Here is a 27,451-nt window from a genome sequence, read left to right on the forward strand (position 1 = left end):
CTGTCTTGTTTTCTGTGATATCACTCCGGAGAAACGTTGTATCATTTCTTAATGTATGTATGCATTTCTAAATGACAATAGAAGAGGACTGAGAGTTCTCATAATCTAAAAAAAAATGTAAACTGTGTTCCAAGAAGATTACACCACATTTATCTCACGGTAACTGATATAAAAGATATTAAAATTGACCATGAGAATGAGAGCATTTTAAGCTGGAAGGTAATTTCTGACATTTAGTTGAATTCTGAGAAAATGGAGATATTCAGGAGGGAAGGGAAACACATAGTGCAGAGCACCAGCAACACAGGCAGGACGCTGAAAACTCAAGAGCAGAGAGCTTCTGAAATGTTGCTATATTTTCAAAGCTTTTAGAAGAGAAGTGAGCCTGAGGCAGTCAGAATGGATGTATAAAATATGACATTTATATAGGCAGATTGACATTAATAGCGACATCATGCCATACATCTTCCTGACACTATTTCTTCTTTTCCCTGTAAATACCCTCAAGAAAATGAATCTCAATGTAACACACAGTGGCAAGCAAAAGTTTGGACACCCCCGGTCAAAATTTCTGTTACTGTGAATAGTTAAGTGAGTAGAAGATGAACTGATCTCCAAAAGTCATAAAGTTAAAGATGAAATGTTATTTTCAACATTTTAAACAAGATTAGTGTATTATTTTTGTTTCGTACAATTTTAGAGTGAGAAAAAGGAAAGGGGCCCCATGCAAAAGTGGGGGCACCCCAAAAGATTTCAGCTCTCAGATAACTTTTACCGAGGTCTCAGACCTTAATTAGCTTGTTAGGGCTATGGCTTGTTCACAATCATCATTAGGAAAGGCCAGGTGATGCAAATTTCAAAGCTTTATAAATACCCTGACTCTGCAAACCTTGTCCCAACAATCAGCAGACATGGGCTCCTCTAAGCAGCTGCCTAGCACTCTGAAAATTAAAATAAATGATGCCCACAAAGCAGGAGAAGGCTATAAGAAGATAGCAAAGCATTTTCAGGTAGCCGTTTCCTTAGTTCATAATGTAATTAAGAAATGGCAGTTAACAGGAACGGTGAAGGTCAAGCTGAGGTCTGGAAGACCAAGAAAACTTTCCAAGAGAACTGCTCGTAGGATTGCTTGAAAGGCAAATCAAATTTGACTGCAAAAGACCTTCAGGAAGATTTAGCAGCATGGAAGAGTCATCAGAAGAAAACCTTTCCTGTGTCCTCACCACAAAAATCAGCATCAGAAGTTTGCAAAGGAACCGATGAAGTTAAAGTAGAACTTTTTGGCCACAATGAGCAAAGGTATGTTTGGAGAAAAGAGGGTGCAGAATTTCAAGAAAAGAACACCTCTTCAACTGTTAAACACGGGGGTGGATCAATCATGCTTTGGGCTTGTGTTTCAGCCAGTGGCACGGGGAACACTTCACTGGTAGAGGGAAGAATAAATTCAATTAAATACCAGCAAATCCTGGAAGCAAACATCACACCATCTGTAAAAAAGCTGAAGATGAAAAGAGGATGGCTTCTACAACAGGATAATGATCCTAAACACACCTCAAAATCCACAATGGACTACCTCAAGAGTCGTAAGCTTAAGGTTTTGCCATGGCCCTCACAGTCCCCTGACCTAAACATCATCGAAAATCTGTACATAGACCTCAAAAGAGCAGTGCATGCAAGACAGCCCAAGAATCTCACAGAACTAGAAGCCTTTTGCAAGGAAGAATGGATGAAAATCCCCCAAATAAGAATTGAAAAACTCTTAGCTGGCTACAGAAAGCGTTTACAAGCTGTGATAATTGCCAAAGGGGATGTTACTAAGTACTGACCATGCAGGGTGCCCAAACTTTTGCTTCAGGCCCTTTTCCTTTTTTGTTATTTTGAAACTGTAAAAGATGGAAATAAGAAAGTAATCTTGCTTAAGATATTAAAGAAATGTGTCATCTTTAACTTCATGCTTTTTGGAAATCAGGTTGTCTTTTACTCTTAGCTATTCACAGTAACAGTAATTTTGACCAGGGGTGCCAAAACTTTTGCATGCCACTGTAAATGTACTTTGATGATAAATTTAACTTGAACTTTAGTATCATTTCTATCTATTGATAATGCTGATTTTAATTCATCATTAGCTTTGCTGCTGCACTGATACATGACTTTCTCAGGTAACAAATGAGTAAATAGTACGATAGGACTATTTGGTTCATGGCATAAAGCAGCTGATGTAAATAGCTTTGTTTTTGATAAAACTAATTATCAAAGTATTTTGGGTAAATTGAATGAGGTTATTTCTGTTGTGCATATAGGTTTTCACAGGGATCAGCAAAAAGTGTTCATTTAGACCATAGGACAGAAATAGGCCATTTGGCCCATTGAGTCTGCTTCACCATTCCGTTTAGTCATACAATAGTTACAGAACACTACTTTTCCCCTTTTCTATCATTATAATCCTTTCGACTTTTTAAACTATTCAGTTTTGTTATTCATTTAATTATGGTATATGAATACTGTATTGGAAATATAGGGTGGCTTCACATAACATTTTGTGCAGTATGTAATGGAAAACAGTCAGAAGACAAGGAATTTACAGCTCAGTTTGTTGCTGAGTTTGCTAAGTTAGTTTCTGATGGAAATTTTAAGTCCCGAGCAGGTCTGCTATGCAGACAAGACCACCTTATATTGGCATTGTACTCCAAGGCAAACACTGACTACAGAGGATGCATAATCACACACAGGTTCTAAAGCATCAAAAGATCATGTCACCGTGTTGGGCTGATCTAACGCTGCAGGAGCCCCCAGGCGCAAGTTGTTAGTCATTGTCAAAATTTACGTCTCAGAGCTTTCAAAGGTATGAAGCAGCTTCCAGTAATTTGCCAGTAAAGATGGATTACAACATGCATTACAATGTAATGGTTTGAACATTACTTTGTTCCAGAAGTGAGAGTTCATTATGACTCTGTTGGTCTGGACAAAAATTGTAAGATAATACTGACTTTAGATAACTGCTCTGCGCATCTAAAAGCAGAACACTTGATAAAGAATAATCTTTATGGTATCTGCCTGACACCTAACTGTATGTCATTAATTTAACCCCTGGATAATCGCACATTAGGCTCTTTGAATGCTAAATATCACTCATTGTTTATGAAGCGGCTACTGAGTGCAAATGAGTCTGGCAGACCAGTACAGGAATTTGCGAAAGAATTTGCCATTTCTTTTTTGTGCAAGGATGAGGTGAATCACCAAGCGGGTTAGAGGTGTTTATTTATTTAATCCTAACCTAAACACCTGTGATTCAGCAAAGTCACTAATCCGGCACTGCACAGGTCCCAATCATTCCGGATTTGTGGTAGTCACCCTGCACTAGTATTTATTCTCCATTTTTCAGTTTTCCAGACATGCAACAAGACATGAAAGAGTCATACAATACCATGCAAATGTCTTAGGCACGCTAGGTTTTTAATTTGTATGGTTTGCGATGGTATGGTCTCCACAAAGCCCTCATCTCAAAAACATCAGGGCCGTCTGGGATTATCTGGAGAGACGGAAGCAAGTGAGATAGCCAAAGTCTGCAGAAAAAAATCAGGGTTGTATTACGGTGATCTGCAGTATGTGCACTTTGATAATAAACTTAATTTGAACTTTAGGCTCTTGTTCTGGTCTCACCCAACTTGAAGAGAAAAAGCCTGCAAGCATTCACCCTATCAATATGTCTGATATACTCAGCAACCACTTTGTTAGATATACCTGTACACCTACTCATTAATACAAATATCTAATCAGCCAATCATGTGGCAGCAACTCAATGTATAAAAGCTTGCAGACATGTGTAATGTACTGTAAGGTTTCACTACTAATGTAATGGCCTCTGTAATGCTTCACTGCCAATGTAATGGTTTCTCTGTAGCAACAGTGTTTGGGTTGTGACTAGAGATAACGGGGCTTTTGGAATATGCACCATCCAATGAGAGGCGTGTTGTTTCTTTCTTGTGTGTCTGAGAGAAGGTATTAGCGGTCTTTGGTCGGCGAGAGAGAGGAAGAGAGAAGCTGCGAGTGGAGAGAGAGTTGGTAGACTGCAGGACGGAGTGGACTTGGAGTGAGGGTCCAGGGGTCGATGACGTTCGGAGGAGGTCGATGGGGAATTAATGGATGGAAAATCATGAGCTCTAACATGCACTTTAGACCGTTTCATTAAAATGAGCCCTTTTCTTTTGTTTTCTTTACTAACCCTATAGTCAAATTAAGAATTATAAAGCTCTATCCTTTAATTGCATATAGTGTGCTGTCTGATATTTTGTGGTATGGATTTGTAACTGGGCAACACATCACACAGCATCCATGCCAACAAGATTTCTCAAGTTTGGCTGGGCGGAGGTTGTCTTCCCCTAGACTAACGCGAGCTAGCCGAACTTGAGGGTTACACATGGTCAAGAGGTTTAGTTGTCGTTCAGACCAAACATCAGAATGGGAAAGAAATATGATATCAGTGACGTTGACAGTGGAATGATTGTTGGTGCCTGACAGGGTGCTTTGAGTATCTCAGAAACTACTGATCCCAAGGATTTTCACACACCACAGGTTCTGGAGTTTACTTATAATGGTGTGATAAAAATAAGACATCCTGAGAGCAGCTGTTCTGTGGGCAAAAACGCCTCGTTAATGAGAGATATCAGAGGACATTGGGCAGACTGATTCAAGCCGACAGTAACTCAAATAATCATGTGTTATGACAGTGGCAGAAGAGCACGTCACATCAAGCCCTGAAGTGGATGGGCTATATAATGGCAGAAGGCCATGAACATTTACTCAGACGACACTTTATTAGGTACAAGTGGTATCAAATGAAGTGGCCACTGAGTTAACTTCTAGCGACATAGAAACCTAGAAAACCTACAACACAATACAGGCCCTTTGGCCCACAATGCTGTGCTGAACATGTACTTATTTTAGAAATTGCCTAGAGTTACCCATAGCCCTTTATTTTTCTAAGCTCCATGTACCTATCCAGGAGCCTCTTAAAAGACCCTGTTGTATCGACCTCCACCACCGTTGCCAGCAGCTTATTCTACTCACTCACCACTCTCTTAAACTTACCCCTGACATCTCCTCTGTACCTACTCCCAAGCGCCTTAAAACTGTGCCCTCTCATGCAAGCCATTTTAGCCCTGGGAAAAAGCCTCTGACTATGCACATGATCAATGCCTCTCATCATCTTTTAAACTTCTGTATACTTCTGTAACACCTGCCCTCTTTCTCCTGAGCTCCGGGGAGTAAAGCCCTAACCTATTCGACCTTTCCCTATAACTCAGGTCCCCGAGTCCCACAAGGTCCTTGTAAATTTTTCCTGTACTCTTTCAAGCTTATTGATTTCTTCTTGTAGGTGGGGGATCAGGACTGCACACAATGCAGCAAATCTGGTATCACCAGCATCTTAAACAACTTCAACATCACACTCCAAGCCCTGTGCTCAGTGCCCTGATTTCTGAAAGCCCAAGCGCCAAAAGCTGTATTTATGACCTTATCTATCTATGATGTCACTTTCAACAAACTATGGATCTGTATTTCTTTTTATTCTGGCATCTTTCCCCCTTCCTTGCCAGTCCTGAAGAAGGGTCTCAGCCCGAAACATCGGCTGTTTATTCATTTCCATTGATGTTACCTGTCTAGCTGAGATCCTCCAGCATTTTGTGTGTGTTGTTCTGTGCCCCCAGGTCTCTTTGTTCTACTGCACGTCTCAGTGCGCTACCATTAACTGTGTAAGTCCTGCCCTGGTGTGTCTTCTCAAGGTGCAACACCTCACACTTGTCTACATTAAATTCCACCCACCATTTTCCCAGCTGGTCCCAATCCCACTGTAAACTTTCATATAATTCCTCACTGTCCACCACACCCCAAATTTGCTGATCCAGTTTACTACATTATCATCCTAATTTTTAACATAGATGACAAACAGAAATGAAACCAACACTGATCCCTAATCTGATCTAATATAATCTCATCTCCAAGGAATACAGACCAAACTGTCTAGACTTAATTAATACAACATCCCTCTCAAACCAGGGAGGGTTGTTTTTCCTCTCTGCATCTTGTAGCGCATCGGGCAGCAACCTTGCTGTTTCTTTGGCATTTTTTGTCTGTTTTCTTTTACGAATCTGAGTTGCTAACTCAATACCCAACCCATCATGGATGGAAAGTGTGCAAGGAGGCAGCCTAATTCGAACTCGAGATGACTTGCCTCGAAGTCCGGTGCTAATGATACTACAGCATCAGTCGGCATCCCAAGGATAGGCTTATTGAATCTACTTTTATTGATTCTTCATCATTCATATAATGGAAACGTGGACTGGATATATTGTACTTTATATACTTCTTATTCACCTATTTGACCAGTGGACTGAATGATAAGGAGAGCCTGAGGGGACTGGTGACCCACTCTTACTCCTGTTTCTTGTGCTCTTCTGTCGATGATCCTAAACCATAAGGCCATACAACGTAGGAGAAGAAATAAAACATTTAGTCCACTGTATCTGCTCCACCATTCCATCATGGCCGATTTATTATCCCTCTCAACCACATTCCCCTGCCTTCTCCTTTGACACCCTGACTAATCAAGAACCTATCAACTTCTATTTTAAATGTACCTAATGGCCTGGCCTCCACAGCCATCTGTGGCAATGAATTCCACAGATTCACCAGCTAAAGAAATTCCTCCTCATCACTGTTATAAAGGGACATCCTTCTAATCTGTGTACTCTGGTTCTACACCCCCCCCTCCCCAACTTAAAGCAACATCCTCTCTACATCCACACTAACAAGGCCTTTCAATGTTCGATAGGTTTCAATGAGATCCCTCCCTCATCATTGTAAACTCCAGTGAATACAGTCCCAGAGCCATCGAACAGGTCCTCATACGTTAAACCTTTCATTACCAGACTCATCCTTGTGAACATCCTCTGGACTCTCACCAATGTCAGTACATCCTTTCTTAAATGAGGAGCCCAAATCTGCTCACAATACTCCAAGTGCAGTCTGACCAACGTTTTATAAAGCCTCAGCATTACATCCCTGCTTTTATATTCTAGTCTTCTCGAGAAGAATGCTAATATTGCATTTCCCTTCCTTACCACCAAATCAATCTGCAAGTTAGCCTTCAGAGAATCCTGTACGAGGACTCCTAAGTCCCTTTGCACCTCAGTTTTGGACTTCCTTCCTGTTTAGAAAATTATCTATGCCTGTATTCCTTCTACCAAAATACATGACCATACACTTCCCTACACTATATTGCATCTGACATTTCTTTGCCCATTCTCCCAATCTGTCCAAGTCCTATTTCAGACTCCCTGCTTCCTCAACATTATTTGCTCTTCCACCTAAAACTTGGCTACAAAGCTGTCAATTCCATCATCAAAATCATTCACATATAATGTGAAAAGAAGAGGTCCCAGTACCAACCACTATGGAACAACATTAGTTACTGCCAGCCAACCAGAAAAGGCCCCCTTTATTTCCACTCTTTGCCTCCTGGCAGTCAGCCATTCTATCCAAACTAGTATATTTCCTGCAATATGTTGGGCTCTTAACTTGTTAAGCAGCCTCACATGCGGCACTTTGCCAAAGGTCTTCTGAAAATTCAAGTATACAGAATCCACTGATTCTCCTTTGTGTATCCTGCTTGTTATTTCCTCAAACAGTTCAAATAGATTTGTCAGGTAAGATTGCCCTTAAAGAAACAATTCTGACTTTGACCTGTTTTATCATGTGCCTCCAACTACCTGGAAACCTCATCCCTAATAATAGATTCCAACATCTTTCCAACCACTGAAGTCAGATTAACTGGCCTATAACTTACTTTCTTCTGCCTCCCTCCCTTCTTAGGGTGGAGTGACATTTGCAATTTTCCAGTCCCCCAGAACCAGGCCAGAATCTAGAGATTCTTGAAAAATAATTACTAATCCCTCCACAATCACTTCAGCCACCTCTTTCAGAACCCTGGGGTGTAGTCCACCTGGTCCAGGTGACTTATCTACTTCTAGACCTTTCAACTTCCAAGCACCTTCTCCTTAGTCACAGCAACGACACTCACTTCTGTCTGCTGACACTCTCAAAATTCTGGCGTACTTTTTGTGTCTTCCACAGTGAAGACTGGCTGCAAAATACTTAAGAAGTTTGATCGCCACTTCTTTCTCCTCTGTTGCTACCACTCCAGCATCACTTTCCAGGGGTATGATGTCCACTCTGGTCTCCCTTCTACTTTTTAAATAGCCAAATAAAGCTGTATTTTAAAATCCTATATTTTAACTTGTGGAGAAATGTTACATTATCACCCCTATGCACATTGTCATGTTCAGAATTTCTATGCAATCAAATAGCTCAATGCTGTTGCTCACTTCTTATCTGAATTCCTCACAATTTGATTAATTTAGCTCTATGAAAAACCGTGAGCGTTAGTATGAAGTATTTAATCTAGCTGTAATAATTAACAAAAATTATCTGAAAAGCATCCCAAATGAACAGTTCACCAGAAGAAATAAAATACTTGTAACAAATGGGAGTTAAAAATGTAAGAGATTTGACAAACATTGAACAAGAGAACTAAACAGTAGTATAATGATATGGATTTTATATGTCCTTATCACAAAACTGTTAATTAATTGGAATACAGCAGCATGTGTAATTATTCAACTTCACTCCTTTTTGTAAGAGATTTTGTTCTGAATTTTAATTTCCTTACTTTCAGGAATGATGAGTCAAAACTGAAATCACTACTTTCACAAACTAGGTCAGTAACTGCATTCATTTAAATGTAATTATTTATACATGCATATATTTTATATTTGACTCTTGTCAGCTTTTGGATTACTACTGGTAACTTGGCTCCCATTTCATTCTATTTTTGTCAATAATTAATATCATAGATTTTGTTTTAATTCCTTTCATTGTAGGAGAATGATATATGAAGATATTTCATGGATTCATGGAGACAGTCGTAGATTCTATTGGTAAGACCACAGATATAGCAGTAAAATTAGGCCTTTCGGACCACAATTCTGCTCTGCCATTCCATCATGGCTGACTTATTATCCCTCTTCACCGCATTTTCTTGCTTTCTCCTTGTCACCTTTGACACCCTTCCTAATCTGGAACCTATCAAACTGGACAAAGAGCACACCAATCTCCTGCTGCATACAAAAATCTGGTGGCTTAGGAGAGGAAGAGTTCTCAACAGGATGCTTGAGTTGAAAGGCGAATTGCAGGAGTACTTTCAAGAAAATCGTAGGCCAGATTTTGCTGAGTATTTTGAAGATGAAGAATGACTGCAGAAACTAGCCTACTTAGCAGACATTTTTTATCATATGAACCAGCTGAACAAGTTTCTGCAAGGCCCTGGGAAAAAAACTGTTTTGACTTCAAGTGACAAAATTCTTGGATTTAAAAGGAAACTGAATCTTTGGAAAAATCATGTTGCAAAAGGAAATCCTGAAACATTTCCACTGCTCCTTGGGCTTGAGATTGAGGAAGGATCAGAAAGTCTCCAGTCTTATTAGTGTAATGGCTTCTTTGTAATGTTTCACTGCTAATGCTAATGTAATGGCTTCTCTGTAATGTTCACTGCTAAGGTAATGGTTTCTCTGTAGCAGCAATGTTTGGGTTATGGCTAGGAGATAACGGGATTTGGTATGCAGGGGTAACCAATGGGGAAATGTTGTTCTTTCTAGTGTGTCTAGGAGCCGGGTTTTCGCGGTCTTTTGTCGAGGAGAGATAAAGAGAGAAGACGCGTGTGGAGAAAGCTAGTAGAACACCGGATGGAGTGGACTGGGATCTGAGGGTCCGAAGGTCGGCGACGATCGGAGAAGATCGATGGTGGAAGGATGACTACTGAGTGAGCTCGAATTGGGACTTTGACTTTGACCTGGGCCCTTTTTTTTGTTTTGTTTATTTTCATTACTAATCCTATATTCAGATCCAGATTCATAAAGATTCATAAAGTTAATTGCATATGGTGTACTGTCTGATATTTTGTGTTGCGGGTTTGTAACTGAGTGGTACATTACACAGCATCTACACAAACGTGATTACCCAGTTTGGCGGGGCCTAAGGCTGATTCCCCTAGACGAACGTGAGCTGGGCGAGCCTGAGGGTTACATTGAAAATGACCAGGAAGAACTGCAGAATGAAATTGAACAGTATTTTGTCACCCTTTCAATGCAAGTATATGATTGGGAGAGAGACCCTTTCTCTGAATCTTCTGCTCTGCCTGAGAACTTGACTTTGGAGAAGAGGAAGAACTTTGTAAGCTGTAGCTGATCATGCACTCAAGATGAGAATTATTGACTTGTCGTTGGGCAAGTTCTGGAAAGAAAAGTATCCTGCCATTCATAGGAAAGCAATGAACATTTTGTTGCAGTTTTCGACTTCTTACATCGGCGACCAAGCTTTTCCTTGTTAACAAGCATCAAAAACAAGGATAGAGGTCATCTTATTTCAATTCGAAGGTGAAATCCGTGTGTGCTTATCTCACATTCTATCCAGAATTGAGTATTTGTGCAGCAAAAAACAAGCAGAGGTTTCACATGCTAGGTCTATATTTGAGCCTGATCATGTCACATAGTAAGAAAATGTTTTTTCAAAGTCTTGTATAAAATTGTGTGTAACAGTCTTTGCCCCCCTGACTCCCGTTGCCTAGGGTGAACAGCGTCAACCCCGCTAAACAGTACAAATGCGTTGGTGTGGATAAGGTGTGAGTCGCCCAATGATCGGCCACGATACAAGTATGGAACAATATACAAAGTGCGAGTGAAGAATTATACTTTATAGCAAATTTTTGGTGATGGATTAGTAGCAACAACTAAAAGAAAAGGCGCCACATAAGTAACTTATCAGTCTTGTGCACATAATATTTTAATATGTTGGAGCTCATGCCTCCGATTCCATCTTAAGTTATATTTTCATTGATGTTGCTTTGGCTTATAGTTTTTAGTAACTTTACTATTCAACATTGTCAATAAATTTTCATGATGTAAATTGCATTAATTAAAATCAATTTCCAACATTTACTTAAGTTAAATCTACTGAATCTATCTTGAGAAAAATTAAATCCCATTTTGGCTTAAGCCAGTTATTTAACAAAAATTTATTATGTTTGCCTTAGGAGTTTTTAAAATTTATGAAAGGAAAAGAAAGAGATTAATTTCAAGAAAGGTGAGCTAAGATTAACTAACTCTTTTTTTCAAGAAAGGTTGGCTAAAAATTCATTCTCTACTCAAAAGAGCAACGACAATTATTTTTGGATTATGATATCTACAACTTCTTGACCAGGCTAATGAACTGTGAGCTGTAGGTATAATAATTTTTATACCGGGGTTCCCTGAGATTTGAAAACTATTTCAAGGGCTCCTCCAGGGTGATACGGTTGAGAAAAGCTGTTCTAGACCATGCGCCCTTCACACTGCTACTATAGGGTGGACAGCACAGAAACCTTAGGTCCCACATCAACTGGTTTAGGAACTGTTACTACCCTACAAACATCAAGCCTCTGAACCTTTGTGGATAATGTCATTCACCATTACTCTGACCTGATTCTACGCTTTGCATACTCAATTCCAAGGACTCTTCTGGTAAGATGGTAAAAAAACTCCTGGTAAGATGGTGGCGCATTTGAACACAGCGACCTCTTGGGGGCCAACCAAAGGAGCACTTTTCTTTTTAAAATGTGTTTTTTATGATTGTAAGACTATACTAGACTCCAAGAACAATGAGTACCGCATCAGTAGTTGTTTTGAGCTGCCGGCCGAGGTGTTGATGGAGCTGGCGGACGAGTCAGAGAAGGAGAAGCTGGCGTTCGGCTCGGAGAAGGGGAAGCTGGCAGATGGCCAGAAGAAGGGGAAGCCAGTGCTCGACCAGGTGAAGGAGAAATCTGCGCTCGGCTGGGAGAAGGAGAAGCTGGCGGATGGCTGGAAGAAGGGGAAGCCGGCGGAGGTTTGGAGGAGCTGATCTGGGTGTAGATCGTGCTGCTGCTACTTGAAGACATCAGAGTTGGTGCGTGAAAGAAGCATGCAGCTTAACCATGAGTGACTGTCTTGGAGGTTTTGCTTGCAATCGCAAGATCCTGTTGCTCTCTGACAACCTGAGATGCCGCAGGCCTGTTTCCCTTGTTTGGTGACAAGACAGGCGATGAGGCAGCAACGTGGTCTCAGCTGTAGTGAGAACTAGGTCTCAAGTGAGCTTGCCTGCCGCTGCAGTCCAGATGAGATATTACTGGAGGTGGTGTCACATGGAGTCTGTGCGTTGTTGGGAACTGGCCTCTCCCATCAGTGCTGCCCTCTAGTGTTTGACTGGTGGAAGGGCAGGCTGGACTGCCAGGAGCTGTACCATCAATTTGCATGTCGCTCAGCGACTTGGACTACACGTGTTTTCTTGCATAACAATGCGTGTGTTTTTTTTCACTCTCTCTCGCTGGCTTGAATGTTTGTTATACACCTAGGCCCCAGAGGAATGATGTCTCATTTGTCTGCATCCATGTATGGTCTGAATGATAATTAAACTTGATTTGACATGATTTGATTTACAACTCAAGTTTTTAGTAATATTCTTATTTGCACTGCCTGTCTTCTATTTCACTTTGGTGTTTGTCAATCTTAGTCTGCTCACATATAATTTTTCAAAAATTCATTTTTTTTCTTTTTTCCTGTAAATGCCTACTGGAAATGAATCTTGAAGTGGTATAATTAATAATTAATTATATTTAAGTTTCTGAGTAATCTGACTCTAATAATCTAGTATATTTTTCAGTACCTATCTCCTTACACCCCTAATCATAATCTTAGATCCACGAAACACACACAAAATGCTGGAGGAGCTCAGCAGGCCAGGCAGCATCTACGGAAAAGAGTCCAGTCAATGGTTCAGGCCAAGACCCTTCAGCAGTACTGCAGAAAAAAAAGATGATCTGTGAATACTGGTTTGCTTGGTGTTCCAAGAGCCAAGCACATAAGAACTGTAGGCAGCAGGCAGTTTAAATGGTTTGGCATGGACTAGAAGGGCCAATGGGTCTATTTATGTGTTGTACTTTTCTATGACTCCATAACTCTAACTGCTGATGCAGCCTTTTGCTCTCATGCAGTAAAAATCTGGAATACTCTACCAACTGAATTATGTCAGGCTAGTAGTGTGGAATATTTAAAAACATTTCTAAAATCCTACTTCTTTAAATTGGCCTACTTATAGGACTACTTAATGCTTGTTAATGTTAATTATATTTATATAATTTGGTATATTCAATTACATTTTATTCTACCTAATGTTTGCCTTTAATTATGATGTTTAATTTTGTCTCGTATTTTTAGGATGGTGTTGTTTTAACATTGCAACCTATTTAAAGCACATTGAAGCTGCATCTTAATGTTTGAAAGATGCTATTTAAATAAAGTTATTATTATAATTATATATGATAACATGTAAGCATATATATGCTTTGACAATAAATTTACTTCAAACTTTTATAATCAGAAGAGCAGAGTATATGTTGAACATCAAAGGAAACCAGCACTTTGTAGGGTTACAATACGACCCCTCTTGTTTACTGTATGCATAAAATGTTCTGAGCCTAACTTGTGTAATGTGATCTTCCCTTAATAATTTTTATGTAATATGCGACTGTAAAGTAGATTACAAATTTGCATTTATTAAGTTCATAATATTCAGCAAGATCTGTACCTCATGTTTGCAGTCTATTTTCTTGGAGCTAATAGATGCCATCTATTAACCCACCATAGTTGTGCCAAAGACCTAATTTGAAATTCTGAAATCATTCTGAATTACATATGCATGCTAATTCAAGTACTAAATCTATAAATATGAGAGCTCATACATACATTTACACAAATCATTTACAAAGACCCCCTAGAAAAAGTGATGTTAATCCTTTTACAAGATTATCTTATTTTGAGACTCAGTCTTTTGAAACTCTTCCTAGCCTACATAGAAACATAGAAAACCTACAGCACAATACAGGCCCTTCGGCCCACAATGCTGTGCCGAACATGTACTTACTTAGAAATTACCTAAGGTTACCCATAGTCCTCTATTTTTCTAAGCTCCATGTACACGACATGCTTTGACTGTTTCTGAAACATGGGCTCAATTTTATTGCAAAATTTCCCCACTATACCAAACTTTCAGTTTATTTCATAAACAATTATTTGTGGTCTTCTGCTGCTGTGGTCTATTCACTTCAAAGTTCAACATACAGAGATGCTCTTCTGCACACCACTGTTGTAACACATGGCTAATTGAGTTACTGTTGCCTTCCTGTTAACTTGAACCAGTTTGGCCATTCTCCTCTGAATTCTCTTAGTAACAAGGCATTTTCATCCATAGAACTGCCACTCACTGGATGTTATTTGATCCACCATCCCATCTGCCATCAACAATCATTCCAGTCAAAGTCACTCAGATCATATTTCTTCCCCATTTTGATGTTTGGTCTGAACAACAACTGAACCTCATGACCATGTCGGCATGCTTTTATGCATCGAGCTGCTGCCACATGATTGCCTGATTAGATTATTGTATTCATGAACAGGTCTGTCAAAACTTGGAGAAACTTCAATATATGTTTGATGGACAGTATATTGATTGGTTGAATCATGGCCTGGTATGGAAACACCAATGCCCTTGAATGATAATGCCTACAAAAAGTATTGGATGCAGCCCAGTCTATCACTCATTGTGATCTTGGTGAGGAGGTAAAGCCCTCCCCACCATTAAGCACATCTACATGCAGTGTAGTCACAAGAAAGCAGCATCCATCATCAAAGGCCCCCACCATCCCGGCCATGCTCTCTTCTCCCTGCTGTCATCAGGAAGAAGGTGTAAGAGCCTGAGGACACACACCACCAGGTTTAGGAACAGTTACTACCCCTCAACCATCAGGCTCCCGGACTGGATGGGATAACTTCATTCAATTTCACTCGCCCCATCACTGAGCTGTTCCCACAACCTATAGACATACTTTCAAGGACTCTTCATCTCATGTTCCCTATGTTTGTTGCTTATTTATAATAATAATTACTATTATTTCTTTGTTCCTTTCTGTTTGTATTGGTACAGTTCATTTTTTTTTTGCACATTGGTTTTTGTCTGTCCTGTTATAGAACATAGAACATAGAACAGTACAGCACAGGAACAGGCCATCTGACCCACAGTGTTGTGGCGAACCAGCTAGAAAGCAAATCAAAAACATCTAAGCACTAATCCCTCCTACCTACACAATGTCCATACCTCTCCATCTTCCTTGCATCCATATGCCTATCCAAACATCTCTTAAAAGCCTCTGAGGTATTTACCTCTACCACCGTACTAGGCAGTGCATTCCAGACATCTACAGTAAAAACACTTACCTCTCACATCCACTTTAAATCTACACCCCTCTCACCTTCCATGCACGCCTTCTGGTATTAGACATTTCAACCCTGAGAAGCAGATACTCTCTATCTATGCCTCTCAAAATCTTGTAAACCTCTAGCAGATCTCCCCTCAGCCTCCAATGCTCCGAGAAAACAACCCAAGTTTATCCTGCCTTTTGTGATAGCACATGCCCTTTAAATCGGGTAGCATCCTGGTAGACCTCTTCTACACCCTCTCCAAAGGTTGGCACACTTTCTATAGACGGGTGACCAGAATTGTACACATTACTCCAGATGTGGCCTAACCAAAGTTTTATAAAGTCACAACACAACTTCTGGACTAACAAAAGCAAGCATTCTATAAGTCTTCTTAACCAACGTATCATAGAAACATAGAAAATAGGTGCAGGAGTAGGCCATTTGGCCCTTTGAGCCTGCTCCGCCATTCAGTATGATCATGGCTGATCATCCAACTCAGAACCCTGTACCAGCCTTCCCTCCATACCCCCTGATCCCTTTAGCCACAAGGGCCATATCTAACTCCCTCTTAAATATAGCCAATGAACTGGCCTCAACTGTTTCCTGTGGCAGAGAATTCCACAGATTCACCACTCTCTGTGTTAAGGAGTTTTTCCTAATCTCGGTCCTAAAAGGCTTCCCCTTTGTCCTCAAACTGTGACCCCTGGTTCTGGACTTCCCCAACATCGGGAACAATCTTCCTGCATCTAGCCTGTCCAATCCCTTTAGGATTTTACACGTTTCAATAAGATCCCTCATCAATCTTCTAAATTCCAACGAGTATAAGCCTAGTCGATCCAGTCTTTCATCATATGAAAGTCCTGCCATCCCAGGAATCAATCTGGTGAACCTTCTTTGTACTCCCTCTATGGCAAGGATGTCTTTCCTCAGATTAGGGGACCAAAACTGCACACAATACTCCAGGTGTGGTCTCACCAAGGCCTTGTACAACTGCAGTAGTACCTCCCTGCTCCTGTACTCGAATCCTCTTGTTATGAATGCCAGCATACCATTCACCTTTTTCACCGCCTGCTGTACCTGCATGCCCACTTTCAATGACTGGTGTATAATGACACCCAAGTGTCGTTGCACCTCCCCTTTTCCTAATTGGCCACCATTCAGATAATAATCTGTTTTCCTGTTTTTGCCACCAAAGTGGATAACCTCACATTTATCCACATTAACTTGCATCTGCCATGAATTTGCCCACTCACCTAACCTATCCAAGTCACCCTGCATCCTCTTAGCATCCTCCTTACAGCTAACACTGCCGCCCAGCTTCGTGTCATCCGCAAACTTGGAGATGCTGCATTTAATTCCCTCATCTAATTCATTAATATATATTGTAAACAACTGGGGTCCCAGCACTGAGCCTTGCGGTACCCCACTAGTCACTGCCTGCCATTCTGTAAAGGTCCCGTTTATTCCCACTCTTTGCTTCCTGTCTGCAAACCAATTCTCTATCCACATCAATACCTTACCCCAAATACCGTGTGCTTTAAGTTTGCACACTAATCTCCTGTGTGGGACCTTGTCAAAAGCCTTTTGAAAATCCAAATATACCACATCCACTGTTTCTCCCCTATCCACTCTACTAGTTACATCCTCAAAAAATTCTATGAGATTCGTCAGACATGATTTTCCTTTCACAAATCCATGCTGACTTTGTCCGATGATTTCACCGCTTTCCAAATGTGCTGTTATCACATCTTTGATAACTGACTCTAGCATTTTCTCCACCGCCGATGTTAGGCTAACCGGTCTATAATTCCCCGGTTTCTCTCTCCCTCCTTTTTTAAAAAGTAGGGTTACATTAGCTACCCTCCAATCTTCAGGAACTAGTCCAGAATCTAAAGAGTTTTGAAAAATTATCACTAATGCATCCACTATTTCTTGGGCTACTTCCTTAAGCACTCTGGAATGCAGACCATCTGGCCCTGGGGATTTATCTGCCTTTAATCCCTTCAATTTACCTAACACCACTTCCCTACTAACATGTATTTCTCTCAGTTCCTCCATCCCACTGGACCCTCTGTCCCCTACTATTTCCAGGAGATTATTTATGTCCTCCTTAGTGAAGACAGAACCAAAGTAGTTATTCAATTGGTCTGCAATGTCCTTGCTCCCCATAATCAATTCACCCGTTTCTGTCTGTAGGGGACCTACATTTGTCTTAACCAATCTTTTTCTTTTCACATATCTTTAAAAGCTTTTACAGTCAGTTTTTATGTTCCCTGCCAGTTTTCTCTCATAATCTTTTTTTCCCTTTCTGAATTAAGCCCTTTGTCCTCCTCAGTGCGAGAGGGAGGATAGGCAGGTGATAGAGAAGGGACGTGCTCAGACCTAAGGTTTAAGATGCGTCTATTTTAACGCAAGGAGTGTTGTGAACAAAGTGGATGAGCTTAGAGCGTGGATCAGTACTTAGAGATATGATGTGTATGATGTGGTGGCCATTACGGAGACCTGGATGGCTCAGTGACAGGAATGCCAATTTCAAGTTCCGGGTTTTAGATGTTTCAGAAAGGACAGGGAGGGAGGCAAAAGAGGTGGGGGTATAGCACTGTTGATCAGAGATAGTGTCACGGCTGCAGAAAAGGTGGGCGTCATGGAGGGATTGTCTATGGAGTCTCTGTGGGTGGAGGTTAGGAACAGGAAGGGGTCAATAACTTTACTGGGTGATTTTTATAGGCTGCCGAACAGCAACAGGGATATCGAGGAACAGATAGGGGAACAGATCCTGGAAAGGTGTAATAATAAGAGTTGTCGTGATGGGAGATTTTCATTTCCCAAATATTAATTGGCATCTTCCGAGAGCAAGGGGTTCAGATGGGATGGAGTTTGTTAGGTGTGTTCAAGAAGGTTTCTTGACACAATATGTAGATAAGCCTACAAGAGGAGAGACTGTACTTGATTTGGTATTGGGAAATTAACCTGGTCAGGTGTCAGATCTCTCAGTGGGAGAGCATTTTGGAGATAGTGATCATAATCCTATCTCCTTTATAATAGCATTGGAGAGAGATAGGAACAGACCAGTTAGAAAAGCATTTAATTGGAGTAAAAGGAATTACCAGGTTATCAGGCAGGAAATTGGAAGCTTAAATTGGGAACAGCTGTTCTCAGGCAAAAGAAGGGAAAAGTAAATGTGGCAAATGTTCAGGGGATATTTGTGTGGAGTTCTGCATAGGTACATTCCAATGAGACAGCGCAGTTATGGTAGGGTACAGGAACTGTGGTATACAAAGGCTATAATAAAGCTAGTCAAGAAGAAAAGAAAAGCTTACAAAAGGTTTGGAAAACTAGGTAATGTTAGAGATCTAGAAGATTATAAGGCTAATAGGAAGGAGCTTAAGAAGGAAATTAGGACAGCCAGAAGGGGCCATGAGAAGGCCTTGGCGGGCAGGATTAAGGAAAACCCCAGGGCATTCTATAAGTATGTGAAGAGCAAGAGGATAAGACGTGAAAGAACAGGACCTATCAAGTGTGACAGTAGGAAAGTATGTATGGAACCAAAGGAGATGGCAGAGGTACTTAATGAATACTTTACTTCAGCATTCGCTGTGGAAAAGGATCTTGGTGATTGTAGTGATGACTTGAAGCAGACTGAAAAGCTTGAACATGAAGATATTAAGAAAGAGGATGTGCTGGAGCTTTTGGAAAGCAACAAGTTGGATAAGTCACCGGGACTGGATGAGATATACCCCAGGCGACTGTGGGAAGCGAGGGAGGAGATTGCTGAGCCTCTGGCGATAATCTTTGCATCATCAATAGGGACGGGAGAGGTTATGGAGGATTGGAGGGTTGCGGATGTTGTTCCTTTATTCAAGATAGGGAGTAGTGATAGCTCAGGAAATTATAGACCAGTGAGTCTTACCTCAGTGGTTGGTAAGTTGATGGAGAAGATACTCAGAGGCAGGACTTATGAACATTTGGAGAGGCATAATATGATTAGGAATTGTCAGCATGGCTTTGTCAAGGGCAGGTCGTGCCTTACAAGACTGATTGAACTTTTTGAGGATGTGACTAAACACATTGATGAAGGAAGAGCAGTGGATGTAGTGTATATGGATTTCAGCAAGGCATTTGATAAGGTATCCCATGCAAGGCTTATTAAGAAAGTAAGGAGGCATGGGATCCAAGGGGACATTGCTTTGTGGATCCAGAACTGGCTTGCCCACAGAAGGCAAAGAGTGGTTGTAGACGGGTTATATTCTGCATGGAGGTCGGTCACCAGTGGAGTGCCTCAGGGATCTGTTCTGGGACCCCTACTCTTTGTGATTTTTATAAATGATCTGGATGAGGAAGTGAAGGAATGGGTTAATAAGTTTGCTGATGACACAAAGGTTGGGGGTGTTGTGGATAGTGTGGAGGGCTGTCAGAGGTTACAGCAGGACATTGATAGGATGCAAAACTGGGCTGAGAAGTGGCAGATGGAGTTCAACCCAGATAAATGTGAAGTGGTTCATTTTTGTAGGTCAAATATGATGGCAGAATATAGTATTAATGGTAAGACTCTTGGTAGTGTGGAGGATCAGAGGGATCTTGGGGTCTGAGTCCATAGGACACTCAAAGCTGCTGCACAGGTTGACTAGGTGGTTAAGAAGGCGTACGGTGTATTGGCCTTCATCAATCGTAGGATTGAGTTTAGGAGCCGAGAGGTAATGTTGCAGCTATGTAGGAGACTGGTCAGACCCCATTTGGTGTACTGTGCTCAGTTCTGGTCGCCTCACTACAGGAAGGACGTGGAAGCCATAGAAAGTGTGCAGAGGAGATTTACAAGGATGTTGCCTGGATTGGGGAGCATGCCTTATGAGAATAGGTTGAGTGAACTCGGTCTTTTCTCCTTGGAGCAACAGAGGATGAGAGGTGACTTGATAGAGGTGTATAAGATGATGAGAGGCACTGATCGTGTGGATAGCAGAGGCTTTTTACCAGGGCTGAAATTGTTGCCACAAGAGGACACAGGTTTAAGGTGCTGGGGAGAAGGTACAGAGGAAATGTCAGGGTTAAGTTTTTTACTGAGAGAGTGGTGAGGGTGTGGAATGGGCTGCCGGCAACAGTGGTGGAGACGGATACGATAGGGGCTTTTAAGAGACTTCTGGTTAGGTACATAGAGCTTAGAAAAATAGAGGGCTATAGGTAAGCCTTGTAATTTCTAAGGTAGGGACATGTTTGGCACAACTTTGTGGGCCGAAGGGCCTGTATTGTGCTGTAGGTTATCGATGTTTCTATAAAATTACTTTGAAGTTTTGAACCTGGGTGTACAGGTGTAGTTAATAAATTACCAACACGCACTCAAGCCTCCCCACTGTCATACTTATTAATTCTTTGCCTACTTTCTCTGGATTCAGGCAAAAATTCCATCCTGTGCACTTAAGTGTTCTTAGCCTCTTCCTAGTTACAATCTTGTTTTAAAGGTAAAATGCCTTGGAATTCTATTTAATCTTGCTTGTCACAGTAATTTCAGGGCTTTATTTTAAAGCTTCCTGATTCCCTGTTTTCTTATATATTCATCACGGGCCCTTTCCAACATCAGCTTTCTAAACCTTACATTTACTTCTCCTTCTTTTTGACCAAAGTTGTAACACGTCTCATGATCCAAAGTTTCCAATCCCTGTTTTTCTCCCTCACAGGATTATGCTAATTCTGAATTCCAACCTGCTTGTCCTTGAATGGTCCCCTATGCCTGATTTGGACTTGTCCATTAACAGATGCTCTCTGCAGCTCCTGCCAAATGCTGTTACAATTAGCTTTTTTCCAAATTAACGTTTTCCCCAAGGACCCTTATCCATTAACTATTTGAAAACTTATAAAAGTATTATCAATGTTACCAACTTGCTCCCACTGAAGCTCTAGACATCTGGCTAGACTCAGTTCCCAACAGAAGGGAACATTCTACATATACTGCATCAATAACCCCTCCTGTGGCATCTATTTGGCGAAATTCTTCCCTATGTTAGCCTATGGCACCAAGGGAGTCCGAGTCAATATTGGGGAAATGGAAGTCATAAACTATATACAGTGTCTCATTGCTTTTGCATCTGTCTATGATGCAAGAACGTTGAGAAGGTTGTTAGATTGTAGAATGAGCTGCCAGCACAACTGGTGCGTGTGAGCTTGCTTTTGACTAAGTTTACGAGAAGTTTGGATAGGTACGAGGATAGTAGGGGTATGGAGGGCCATGGTCCTGGTACAGGTCTATGGAAGTAGGCAGTTTAAATAGTGTTCTGCAGAGACTAGATAGACTGAAGGGCCTATTTCTGTGCTGAACTTTTTCCATAATCTTAATGGCTTAATAAATTCCAATAGTTTACATGCTTCTTCTCATTAGAAGCATCCAAAAGTATTTTACGATCTTAACAATTATTTCACCTTGTTTATTTAAAGGGTTTAGTTCACTAACAAAGATTCTATTCAGTAATTTTGCAGATGGAGTTAATTTATTCCTTATTTCGAGATACAGCACGGTAACAGGGCCTTCCAGCCAATGCGTCCACACCATCCAATTACATTCATGTGACAAATTAACCTACTGACCCATACGCCTTTGGAATAAGAGAGGAAACCAGAGCATCCACAGTCACAAACGCCTTACAGACTGCAGCGGAACTGAACCTGGGTTGGTGGCACTGCAATAATGTTACACCGACCGCTACGCTGATGTCCCACCCTGAAGAAATTTGTTTTTTCTCTTTTTCCTCCAGCCCTCTCCCCCTTAAAAGTCCTAACTTTAGAAATCATAACGCACCTTTTCAAATAATTTCTAACTTGTATCTTCTGGTGGTGAATTTCAGAGTTATTATTCTCAATTATTTGTGAACAAATAGTTCCCAATCTTCAGTTTTATTTGATTAAAGTGCAATGAGGGGGCAGAATATTAACTCTAACTGAAATGCAAAATTTATGCATCAACATAGCCTTGGGAATTTATTATTTCCTCGGGAAAGGTGTGAAGAAGTGATTGGTTAATGATACATCCTGCGTTTTGTAACTGTAAGAACCACTAGTGTTTTAACTCTACTAATTAGCTTCTCACATGCATTATGAACCATACACTATTCTACGTCTGAACATAAAGCAGAAGCAAAATTTGGATTTGAATAACATTACATCTATTATGCATGAATACACAGAAAATATTCACTTTATAGTAGTCTTCATCTTCATGAAAAATCTTCATGAATAGAATATTCTGACCTCCTTTGTACCACACCCATTAATGCTATAGCCATGTACATTAATTCATAGTCATTGTTTGATCTCCATAAACTTATTTAAATTTCCAATCTGTTAAAGAATTCATGTTTTGACTACAAGGAGTTTTCAGTATTACATTTTGTAAAACAAATAGACTGGTTGGTATCCATTTTAGAGATGCATTTATATCTAAAATACGTCCCCAACATGTGACTAAAAGCCGTACTGGTGAGGTTATTAGGGCCACAGGAAGTATGGGTAGATCTTGGATTCACCAGGATGCTCCCTGGGTTAGAGATCATGTCTTAGGAAGAAAGGTTGAGTGAGCTGGGGCTTTTCTCTTTAGATCGAAGGAGGATGAGAGGTGGAGGTGTACAAGAAGATAACAGCCATAAATTGTGTGGATAGCCAGCATCTTTTTTCTTGGGCAGCAATGACTTCCCCTTCAGATGACTGGAGGGAAGTGCAGGGCGAGATGTCAGAGACAGGATATCTTACACAGAGAGTGGTGGGTGCATGGAATGCACTGCATGGGCTGGAGGTAGACGACGATGCATACAATATATATACAAGATTACTCCAATATTATTGACATATCAAGTACACAAGGATTACATTTGGTAATAAATTTACGTTGAGCTTTGAACATTTACCTTGCAGTAGGTTAAGAGGTCAGCACAATATTGTGGGCCAAAGGACCTGCACTTGTTTGCTACGTTAGCATTCACTTTGCGGTGAAAAATCAACAACTATTCTTCAACTTCTATTTGAAGACTAGACTCTACTTGAATAGGGTTGGGGTTCGCGTTCTTTCCATCATTTCCCACTATGGGTTAAATCTGATATTCAGGTATCTCTAGTTCATTAGACCAGATCTCTGGTAATTAACTTAGAGTCATCCTTTAGAGTTATCTATTTATTTTTTCTATACATTTACATCTCCTAATTGAACTCTCCAGCATGACTTTTACACTTTTTCCATATTAATGTGCCACGGTTCATTTAGCTGCTTTCTTGCTTTTGAAGATTTATGTATGTGAAGCTCTAAGTATTTCATTTATACAATACTGCCTGTGGGTTATTCCATGTTAATGGGCTCAAACTTCACTCCTTCACATTAGCTTTTATCTAGTTTTCATCAAGCTATAGTTCCCCTTTCATGTTGGCATCAGAAAATTAAAAATCCAGTCATGTCAATATTTTCAGAAGGACTTGTGTCAGACAGAAAATGCACTGCGATGAACCAAAGCTTGTTTGAATTTTTTTTGAAATCTGAGTTTTTACTATAAATAGTTCTTACAATGTGATGAGAGTTCAAAGTAACTTAATCATACTTCGTGTATGGATTCAGATCTGATTACTGGACTAACTACTGTAGATAGACGTGGGAGGACTGTGACTCATGTATGGTTATGGAAATGAATCTGGTAGTGCAGCAACATTACTCAACGGGCAGTAGGCAGTAAGAGGTCCTTTAAGTCACAGTTGAGAGGTCTATTCTACTGGGAAAGTTTAGAAGAGGGATAACTGGAATGATAAGCTTCAAAGTGGCAGTGTTTATGTCAGCACTGAACATGGAACATACACTCAGTGGCCACTTTATTAGGTACACCTGCTCGTTAATGCAAATATTTAATACGCTAATCATGTGACAGCAATTCAATGCCTGCTGACATAGTCGAGGGATTCAGTTGTTGATCAGTCCAATGTCGGAATGGGGAAACAAATGTGATCTAAGTGACTTCGACTGTGGAATAATCATTGGTGTCAGAAGGGGTGGTTTGATTATCTCAGAAACTGCTGATCTCCTGGGATTTTCAGATACAATGGCCTCTAGTGTTTACAGAGAATGGTGCAGAAAACAAAAAAAAAATTCAGTGAGTGACAGTTCTGTGGGCAAAAGTGCTTTGCTGATGAGAGAGGTCAGAGGAGAATGGCCAGGCTGGTTCAAGCTGACAGGAAGGCGACAGTATCTCACATGACCACATGTTACAACAGTGGTGTGCAGAACAGCAACTCTGAAGGCACAGCACGTTGAATCTCGAAGTTGATAGGCTGTACAGTTGCCCTTAGAATAGTACAGCAACTCAGACAGCAAGTCAAATGATAATGTTTAATTCATGCCTATCTCAGACAAATTATTTTTAGCAAGTAATTTAACTATCAGTGAGATCAATTCTTCAAATAGAATTTGAGGAATATTTGTTGACCTTTCACCAAGAAGTGAATGCAGTTCTCATTTGTAATCGGCTACAATAGAAAACATAAAATCGGAATGAGCTGCTTCTCTACATTTGATAGCTAAGCTTGTTTAACTCAAAAATCATGCTCCATCAATCTCTTTCTGAACCAGAGGGAATAACTTCACTCGCCCCATCACTGAACCATTACTGATTTGCTTTCACTTCATGGTATCTGTATTTATTGCCAACATGTTTATTATAAATGTTTGTATTTCTTTCTTTATTTGCACCATTTGTTGTCTTTGCACACTAGTTGCCCACCCTGTTGGCACAGTCTTTCATTGATTCTACTATGGTTATTGGAATTATTGAGCATGCTCGCAAGAAAATGACTCTCAAGATGGTATATGGTGACATATAGTATATTCATATTGATAACGTATCTACTTTGATGTGTATAAAGTATAAACGATAAGCTGTTTTTGCAGTACAGAATGTAATTAAATCATGCATTCATATTCTACCAAAATGATAAACAATCATGGGTTTCTTCAATCTAGCTTTCAGGTTTAATCCAGGATATTCCACATTGATAAATAAGCATTTCCTTACAGAATATTTGACCGATTTTCCTCCTTTCTCACAGATTCCACTATGAATTACCTCAAAAATTTCATAATAACCCCTCCTTTCAAACATTCTTCCTAATCTGCATGCACCACCGTTGTCAGGAACGATTGTCATGGTGGGATGTGACACAGTTACAATTGCAGATCATGCAATTTGAAGAATTACGACTGCAAGCAGGTTAACTTATCTGCCAGTTTTTTTCTTGACATATTCTCACAGGGTAGAAAAAAGTGATCTTTCCTACCTACCTGGCTTCACCTATCACCTTCTGGCTTGTCCTCCTTCCCCTCCCCACATCTTTGTATTCTGGAGTCTCCCCCCGCTTCCTTTCCAGTCCTGAAGAAGGACCTCATCCTGAAATGTTGACTCTTAATTCATTTCCATAGATGCTGTCCAACCTGCTGAGTTCCACCAGCATTTTGTGTGTGTTGCTTTGGATTTCCAGCATCTGCAGTCTTTCTTGTATTTAAAAGTTATATATTTCTAATAATGTTACATTAAAAAATTGTGTGCTATGGAACAGGCAGGTGTTAATTTTCATGAAGCAATTCTTGCCTGCCAGTTTATAGCTAAATTCATTGGTCTGGATCACTGATGCCATGATAATATTGGTGGGCAGGAATACATAAAAACAATTCTCTGCAGATTGCATGCTGTTTATCTAAGTGAAACATTTTGAATGGAAGCACGTAAATTTCTCAGCCATACATAGAATTAATTTAATCTATTTAATATAGTACTCTAAATGTTGCTACTCATTAAAATTCTTAATCAAGATTCAAGATTCAAAAAACTTTATTGTCATTTTAACCGTACATCAGCTCTGCAGGGCAGAATGAGACAGCGTTTCCCAGGAGCAGGGCAATCATAACATAACAAACACAACACTAAATAATAAACATAACAATAAATAGTAAAACATAACAGCCACATGTCATCTAAAATCAGTTATAAGTGTCCAGTGCAAGTTAAAAGTGTCCAAAGCAGAGTCAGGTGGAGCAGCTATTTAGCAGTCTGACTGCCTGCGGGAAGAAGCTGTTTAGTAGCCTTGTGGTTTTAGTTTTGATGCTCCTGTAACGTTTGCCTGATGGCAGAAGAACAAACAGTTCATGGAGAGGGTGTGAGGGGTCTTTAATGATGTACCATGTCTTCTGGAGGCATCGACTCTGAAAGAGGTCTTGGACAGAAGGTAGGGAGACCCCAGTAACCTTCTCTGCTCCCCTAACCACACTCTGCAAGGCTTTTTTGTCGACAGCACTGCAGCTGGAGTACTAGGTTGTGATGCAAGAGGTCAGTACACTCTCAACCACTGCTCTGTAGAATGTTGTTAAGATGTTAGTGGGGAGTGATGCTTGTTTAAGCTTCCTCAGAAAGTGCAATCTCTGCTGGGCCCGTTTCACAATCCCAGTGGTGTTCCTGGACCAGGTGAGATTGTCCGAGATCTGCACCCCAAGGAACTTGATGTTTTCCACTCTCTCCACTGTGGAGCCGCTGATGCTGAGGGGTGTGTGCTCAGGCTGAGACCGTCTGAAATCAACAATCACCTCCTTGGTTTTGGTGACATTAAGCATCAAGTTGTTGTCACTGCACCAGCTCTCAAGGTGTTTGACCTCCTCCCTGTAGATTGTTTCATCATTTTTGCTGATGAGCCCCACCAATCTTTCCATCTTCAATATATTGTCATATGACTTATCTCTTCTCTGCTAAATAAGCTAAAATTCTGCATTTCTATTATATCACAAGACTTCTTACATTGGCATTAGGCCCTATGTTTGATTGCCAGTGCTAATATGGCTCCAGTATTTTACTACACGAAAGAAGAACACGAGAAGCTCAATGAACTGGCTGGCCTCAGTTTTTTGGTGCAGCTTTTTAAAATAATTATTCATAATTTGTAATACAGCTTTCATCTTCTCTAGGAAGCTGTCCAAAGGGAACAGAACTTGAGCAGAGTGAGCTTCATGTCTTTTACTGGAGACTTTGATAAATCCTTTTGGAATCAACTTTCTTTACTGGGTAAGATAAATC

At 40.5% G+C, this 27,451-nt stretch overlaps 1 protein-coding gene across 2 annotated transcripts in view; it reads right to left on the minus strand.

Moving 5' to 3' along the window:
• The window catches only part of LOC140194909 (A disintegrin and metalloproteinase with thrombospondin motifs 12-like), a 688,485-nt gene that overhangs the window by 26,483 nt on the left and 634,551 nt on the right, over window positions 1-27,451 (minus strand). The gene's annotated exons all lie outside the window — the stretch shown is intronic.

Source organism: Mobula birostris, chromosome 3 (assembly GCF_030028105.1).
Source record: "Mobula birostris isolate sMobBir1 chromosome 3, sMobBir1.hap1, whole genome shotgun sequence".
Lineage (NCBI taxonomy): Eukaryota > Metazoa > Chordata > Chondrichthyes > Myliobatiformes > Myliobatidae > Mobula > Mobula birostris.